This window comes from Leptonychotes weddellii, chromosome 3, assembly GCF_054177405.1.
Source record: "Leptonychotes weddellii isolate Sample4059 chromosome 3, ASM5417740v2, whole genome shotgun sequence".
In the NCBI taxonomy this organism is placed as follows: Eukaryota; Metazoa; Chordata; class Mammalia; order Carnivora; family Phocidae; genus Leptonychotes; species Leptonychotes weddellii.
In genome coordinates, this window is record NC_138371.1 from 149,487,236 (window position 1) to 149,495,803 (window position 8,568).

Here is an 8,568-nt window from a genome sequence, read left to right on the forward strand (position 1 = left end):
GAACGACTTTCGGTAATCTTTCGGAAAAAGAGTATAATTACGAGAAGCACGTGGTCAAAGGAAAGAGGTTCTGGACCTGTACCCGCAGGGCAGCATTCCCTGCCCCGACAACTTCTAGCTCTCCTGGCTTCAGACAATTTATTTAACCTCTCTGCTTCTTAGCTTCAGTCTTGGTAAAGTGTGTGCGCGTGTGTGTATTAAATGAGGTCAATGTATGCTTACTATCATGTTTCAAAGAAACAGACAATAATGGGACTGGACCAGCCAGTAATTCACCTAAAGAAGCCCAAGTCCAGTTCAAAATCGGCTTACAGACAACAGTGAGAATCCTTCCAAACAGCTCAAAACTTCATTTCCTGGGAATTGGAGGCCATCATCTGTTTGGAATTGAAGAATTAGGCAAAACAGTCATGTCACTTGTTTGGTTAATGGCCACTTTTTCAAAATGCCTGGCATAAAGTCACCTGGTTTGGTTATTTTCTGGCTATTTGAAATAATATTTTTACGGGGTTTGGAGTTCACATGTTTTGCTAATGTATCTTTCCTGTCCCTATATCTCAGACTTCAGAATGAGAAATCTCCAGGTCATTTATTACCCACTGTCATTCAAGTTTCACCTTTTCCCCCTCCTGCAGTGTTCTTCCCTACTCTCACCTTGTCCATTCTCTGTTTTTACCTCACTGATATCTAAGATGGTATGTTAGGACCTGTCATTGCCACCCTCTGAGTGGGATGTAGAACTGAGAATGTTCTGCCTCTCACAACCATCCCTGGAAACAGTGCAACAGGGAGACATGTTGAAGACAATTTTTTTAAAAATTCTTTTCCATTGTTAATGGAGAAGATTCATTTCTTGTTAATCACCTTGGTGATTGGTGTTAACAGTCACAAAGTGAGTTTAAAAAGTTGTAACCTACATTTTAAGTAGAATGTTAAAATCTAGAGTATTCCCAGCCTCTCTTTCCACATTCACTATCATTGTCACAGCTCCTTAGTGCTGTTGTTGTAGTTTGTCCATATAGTTATTTCTGTGCTGATCACATCGTATTATAGTTGGTTGTTTATGTGTTTGCCCCCACAACAGACTGTTTTTTGAGATCAGAGATTGTGTCTGATTTATCTCTAGTATCTGGTACTAGGTGACTATTCCACAAAAGGTAACATTTTCTTTAGCTACAGACTCAGGCTGTTTTAAACATTGCCTTTACTTGTTTTTCACTGCAAAATGGAAGGCTGTGTTACTTTTTTGCTAATTATAAAAATAATAAGGCTTGTCTTAAGAAAATTAAGCCATTTATAAATATATAAAGTAATAAGCAAAAGTTCCTCTGTACTTATGCCTCACCTTCCTATCCTGTGTGGTAATCACTATTAAATTCTAAAGCATATCCTTACAAACAGTTTAATTCATATATTTGTGCATAAGCACAAATAGGATCATACCATAATATACTTGCTTTGTTTACTAATGCTTGTGAATAGGCGTGCACACACACACACACACACACATCTAAATAATATTGTTGGCAATATGGGCTGATGAGGACTATCTCTAGGTCCAAACTGATTCCAGGCCAATTCCCAGGCGTCACTTTTAATAATACAAATGGTTTGGGGCACCTGGGTGGCTCAGTCGGTTAAGTGTCTGCCTTCGGCTCAGGTCATGATCCCAGGGTCCTGGGATCGAGCCCCGCATCGGGCTCCCTGCTCAGCGGGAAGCCTGCTTCTCCCTCTCTCACTCCCTCTGCTTGTGTTCCCTCTCTCGCTGTGTCTCTCTCTGTCAAATAAATAAATAAAATCTTAAAAAAAAAAAAAAAAAGGTTTAAAGCCAGGAACTATCCTTTCCCTCTGCTCTATGAACAGCATTTCTTTTTGTTGACAAATCACGTTCTAAACAGATGTCATTTGGCCAAAATTGTTAAATAATGTTGCTATTAGTCTAATAGGAAAACAAAGATTATATGGCTCATTGACTTTGTGCTTAATCTGTGTCTTGGCTTCTTAGTAGCCTTATGGAGAGTCCTGTGACCTGAGGGGTACCATCAAATATAGCACCTGGAATGGGTTAAACCCCCCTAAATTCTTAGAACTATAAACTTTTAGAACTAGAAAGAATCTGACGGGTTTTTATGCAGGTCTCTCCTGTCACAGATGAAGACATTGAGACCTAGAGAAGGTAAACCACCGGAAAATGGTAGATTTGGAGCTAAATCCTAGATCTTACTTGGATTCTCTGAGATTGTTGGCCCGATGCCTTTGTGTAAGTGCAAGATGTATTATTATTAATAAAGGAGTTCAGTAATAAAAAGTCAGTCATAATTGAATTTCTTTGCTAAGAAAACCATCAAATAGCTATGGAACACCTTTTACCCCTTGTTTAAATCAGATTCATTTTTATGATAAATTATTTAAAAGCAAGTTTAAAAAAATATAAAATCTTAAGTGCTATTAAAAATTGATTAGGCATGCATTATTCTTTCATTGACCCAGTTCAGATTGTTTTTTAATTTTTTTGGTCAAAGCTAATAAATTTGAGTAGATGTTTCAGACAGACGTTTTGTAATCATTTGGCCATCAGTCAATTAATCACAACTTCATAAATATTGATTTCAGATTACGTTTATCTTTCATTCCTGAAACACAATCTTTTTTGTTGTTGTTTGTTTTAAATTTATACTCCCCCACTTGGATTGTGGTTAACACTGAGGAAACTCATAAAAGTTGGATTAAAAAAAAAATAATCATAGGTGCTGGCCCAGCTTCATGGACGTCAAGCATGGAACAGTTTTCTCATAGGCTGGGAATTCTGAGCTAAAATGTCTCAGGATGGTGGCATGAAAGATGCTTGTTACTATAGCCAAAGTTTTTCTTGCAAGTTTTTTTTTTTTAAATAGACTACTGGAAGTTAACATGAATTTGTATAATGTATTTCTACTAAAAACATTAAGGAACAACTAACTCAGGCAAAGTTCTGTCTCGTGGAGCCTTCCTTCCAGTAGGAAAGTTATACTGCATTGGCTTAGAACCAAATCTTGGCCTCTGGAGTAGCAGATGAGGTTTTAGTGCTGAATCTACACATCATATTTGTTGTAAATCACAATATAAGTGATTGCAGAATGAATGAATGAATGAATGAATGAAGTTATGTATTATTCCACAAATATTTGAAGTTTTTTTTTTAACGTGGCAGGCACTGGTCTAAAAGCCTTGTACTCAACTATGAATCCCTGCCTGCTTTTATTCATTCAACAACCGCTTGGCTGACTACCCTTGAGGTGCCAGCCACTGTACTGTTTTTTCTTTTCTTTTCTTTTCTTTTCTTTTTTTTTCTAAGTAGGCTCCACACCGAAAGTGGGGCTTGAACTCACAACCCTGAGATCAAGAGTCACATGCTCTGCCAACTGAGCCAGCCAACACCCCACCGCTGTACTATTAATAAGCCACTTTATCAATGGAACTACGGAGCCCAACTCTTCTATTTCACCATAAAGTGCCTATTTCTACAGCAATTTCTCTTCTAGGTGTTCTTATTGTGGGTTAGCCTCTGGCATTGTGACACAGCAAGTTACAGTTTTAAATATTTTAAAATGTTGCAAATTGGGTGATTGTTTTAAATTAGGTAATTTTTAAAAGAATATTTTAGTTCCACCTAAGGCTAAGTGGTACTTCACAAATGTTTGTTGAATGCTAGAGAATAAATAAAGGAAACATTATCTCCGGGAATATTGTAACAGGCACCACAAACACAAAGAAGTTGTGGGCTTTGCCACAGTAACAGAACAGGGAAGCCCGCTCTGAGATCCTGACTGCTTTTGTCTTTAAGCTGCCTGACAGACCATATTCCTTTTTGCCCTAACTTCCAAGGTGAGATCCTCCAGTAAGAATTAAAAGCCAGGGGTGCCTGGGTGGCTCAGTCTGTTAAACATCTGTCTTTGACTCAGGTCATGATCCCGGGGTCTTGGGATTGGGCTCCCCACATGGACTTCCTGCTTGGTGGGGAGCCTGCTTCCCCCTCTCCCTCTGCCTGCCACTCCCCTTGCTTGTGCTCTCTGTCTCTCTCTCTCTCTCAAATAAATAAATAAAATCTTAAAAAAAAAAAAAAAAAAAAAAGAACCGAAAGCCAGACCCTTGTGTCCATGTTATTTACTCAAACCCTATAAATAATTGCATTCGGAGGATGCCTCTCCCACAAAGGCATCCTGCAGTTGGCCATAGAGTCCTCAGCAGCTGGCTGCAGTCTTGCCAAGTTGCTTTACCCTTTTTAGGTAAAGCATCTGACACCTCCTTTACACACTCAACACTCCCAGTCATTGTTTTAGCCACTGAATCATTTATTACAAGTGTTATTTAAGATATGGCTTCATTTCCCCATATCTCATCATCCTCAACTCTCTGATCTGTGATTTTTACTTCTTTTCCCCCTCATGGCATTTGTTATATTCATTATGACCAAGTGTCAACTTTCATCTCACTCATGTTGCTTTTCTTGTCGCCCCAGCCTCCTCATAATCCCCTTGACTTTCAAATTCTGAATCACTACTAATCTATATCAACCAATTTTGTACCTCAGGAATTTATTTTACAAGCCTTTATTTAACACCAACTGTGGCTCAAGCACAGTGACAGATGCTAAAGGTAAAAAGTTGAGACTGACTAGAAGTCTGAGATCAAAGTGTCACTGGGTTGGTTACTTCTGAAGTCTGTGAGGAAGAATCTCTTCCATGCTTTGCTCATAGCTGGTGGTTTTCTGGCATTCCTTGGAGTTCCTTGCTTGTAGAAACATCACTCAGATCTCTGCCTTCATTTTTACATGACATTCTCTCTGTGGGCATGTCTGTGTTCTAATTTTCCCTTTTTATTTTATTTTCCTTTTTTTCTAATTTCCCCTTTTTATAAGGATGGCAGTCGTGGATTAAAGACCCACCCTACTTCAGTATGACCTTATCTTGCTTAATTAATTAAGATGTGATGACCTTATTTCTAAAGAAGATCACATTCTGACATAATAGGGTTGGGACTTCAACACATGAATGGGGCAGGGAGCACAATTCAACTCATAACAGTATCCATGAATACTGTTTAATATGATGTCAGTTTCCTCCCTCCTGAGCACATGATTGGCCTGCTCTGCCTTGCTCTACTGTCTGTGGTGGGACTTTGGGTCTAGTTTAATAAATGAGATGCAAGTAGAAGTAATGTGGTTCCTTCTTGGCTGGGAGCCTTTCATTTTCTGTTTAAGGTTGCTGAGAGCTCTCTTTCCCTCTGCCATGGTGACCAGTAATGTGTAAGATAGAACATGTAAGTAAAGCAACATGGAGCAGAGCTTTGAGCCTGATAAGGCAAATAGCCTGAAAGAAAACTAAACCTTTATTGTTACAAGTGACTAAGAGGTGTTACCATAGCATAACCTAGTCTTTCCAGATACAGTAACTTTGGGGGATATGATTTATTTTTATTCTCGCTATGGACTGAATCATGTCTCCCCAAAATTTTTATGTTAAAGCCTGATCCCTCAATGTGACTGTATCTGGAAATAGGGTCTCTAGGAAGTAATTAAGGTTAAATGAGCTCATGAAAGTGGGACCATAATCCAATTGGACCGTGGCCTTGTAAGAAGAGGAAGATCTGTCTCTATCCCTACTTTTATTTCTTATTCTATCTGCATTTCTCTCTTTCTCTCCTTCCCCCATGTAGGGACACATAAAGACAAAGGCTGTCTTTGGGGTGCCTGGGTGGCTCTGTTGGTTGAGAGTCTGTCTTTGGCCCCTAGCGATCCTGGAGTTCTGAGATCCAGCCCTCAGTTTTGCTCCCTGCTCGGCAGGGAGTCTGCTTCTCCCTCTCCCACTTCCTCTCCCCCAGCTTGTGCGTTCTCTCTCTCTCTCTCTCACTTGCTCTCTCTCTCTCAAATAAATAAATAAAATATCAAAAAAAAAAAAAAAAAAAAGACAATGGCTATCGGCAAGCCGGGAGGAGAACTCTCATCAGAACCCAACCACATCTGGCACATTCTGATCTGGGACTTCCAGTCTCAGAACTGTGAGAAAATAAGTGTCTGCCACTTCAGCTACCCCATCCATGGTATTTTGTTTTGGCAACCTGAGCTAAGACACTTCTTTTACTTAGTTACACTGATAAATAGGTTTTCCTACTTGCACTTATTTAGACTCTTATTATGATTTTTTTTCTTACTTGTGCTTCTTTCTAATCTATAAAAATTACTAATTTTATAACCAAGAAAGATTTAACATTAAAAAAAAATCCTTCAAAGCATGCATCATTATGCCATATATTTTAGTAGATGTGCTACCCAGGTTATCTTTACAATGAACCAAAATCAAAGGAAAACTTAAATTCAATTTCATAGAAATGTATTGAGAGCCACAACTCTCACGGCCGCTATCCTTAAGAGCCTCACACAAATCTCCTACCTCTCTTTCTGCAGATATAAACTTTTAATGATAACACACCCCATTTCTGTACTTCATGAACTTCAATGGCCTTTTGTGGTATTGTTCTTCATCTCACTTGAGTGTTCCTTGAGATGAATGTAACTGTGGTAAATTGTATACCTGTTCACCAAAGTCCGCTTCCCGTCCACGTCCTGGGTGAGGATTCTATTTTAGAGTCCCACTGAAGTTGGGCTTGATCAGGCCAGATTTTCCTTGGCCAATGAAATGTGCGCAGCAGTGACCTAGATCTCTTTCCCACCGAAGCTATAAGAGCCATGCTTTCTTCCGCACACCTCTTCCCCTTGCCCTGGGAACTGGAAGGCTCTCAGGGGCAGGTGTGCCCTGTGCCTGGGTCACAGCAAAGACAACGCAGAGCAGAGCTTCAGGCCACGTCCAATAGACTTGAAACATGAGCTGGAAAGTCCTTGTTGTGATAAGCCACTGAGATTCTGGAGTGTTTTTTGTTTTGTTTTGTTTTTTTTAACGGCTGCAAATCCTAGCTCAAGCTCACCGATACAATGTTATGTAAGACCCGTGTGGTGTGTGTGTCTGTATGGCCCACACAGGCTAGCTTTTTCTTGGGACAACATGTGTGATGGACACAGAGATAAACCACTCCGTTTTTTTGAGATTTTACTTATTTATTTATTTGAGAGAGAGAGAGAGACAGCATGGGCAGGGGGAGAGGCAGAGGGAAAAGCAGGCTCTCCGCTGAGTATGGAGCCGGAGGGGGGTGGTGGTGAGGTGTCTCTCAAACCCTAGGATCATGACTTGAGCCAAAGGCGGACTTAACCGTCTAAGCCACCCAGGCGCCCCTAGGGGAATCTTGATGCAGTTGTTGAGAGTATTGTCAGCAAACGTTCTTCCATTCTCAGCCCCTTCAGGGTTTGCCACAGCTGCAGAGAAGCGTCTCAACCACATCATATCCATATCCTTCCTAGGCTGGCCCGCATCTGGTAGCTGATGGAGGTAGGGATATAAAGGCTTAGCCAATGAACGACCCCTCTGTTGGGTCATTCAGCTCTAGAGCTCCTTGTGAAATGGACGAGGTGTTGATGGGCCTGCATCCCAGCTTGTCTTCTTCCTTTGCCCAATCCTACTTCCTTCCCTTCCTGTCCACAGGTGTCCACCACAAGGGCACTTCCTGCAAACATTTTGCACATTCAACACTGTTTCAGACTCTTTTTCCCAAAGAACCCAGTCTGCAATCAACATGCCTACCTTTAAAGAAAATAAGAGAAGTGAGTGAGTGTGTGTGTGGGTGGGGGGGTAAGTGTACACACATATGCTCCCAGTGGACCTCTGTGTTGGTTGTCTCCCCACTTTCCTCCTTTGGTGACCCATTTGCTCGTAAATATGCCATTATTACTAATTAGCTGCAGCCAACCTCTGCTCCTATGGGCCTTGGAGACCGTTTACCTTCTTCTAGCAGATATGTCAAATGTGCAAGCATAACTTTCAGCGTGTGACCTAGTTTCTTTGCTTAAAGTCACTGGGAATAAGAAGGACCATTCAGAGGTCGAGAGGCTGGGCCACTTTAATTTTTGCTTTTTATTTGTTTTTAAGATTCTTTAGTATATTAAAAAATGAAAAAATGCCAAGAGAGTATCACAAATTTTGTGGTGGATTTTGAATGTTTACATTTAACAGATTAATTCCTTTAGCCCAAAATACAGTGCAATGTAATTACTTCCACATTGCCCAAAATAATTATAGGATTTATCATAGAATATGAATTCCTGGTGCTACAGGTAATATTGTCTTGTAAAATTTTTGTTTTTGTTTTTGTTTCCTTCAATCCATGGGTCACATCCCCATTAGTGGGTCATGAAATCAATTAGTCTGTGAAGAACAGGGCAACCAAAGTGTAAAAAACTGATTCACCCTCTCTCCCTTCAGCCAGGGTAAATTAACTGAAAATTTTTATGTGAGATTTGTGATTACCCCTTCTAGCCAAAACAGGCTCAGTAATTTATCCTGACTTTCTCCACTTTTCCCATTCCTTCCCCTTCATCAACATCTGTCCTCGGTGTAACCAACAGTTTAAGAAACTTTCAGTTGCACACAATGGAAGAAAAATACACACTATATTGCATGTGATAATGGTAAAAGTGGTTTG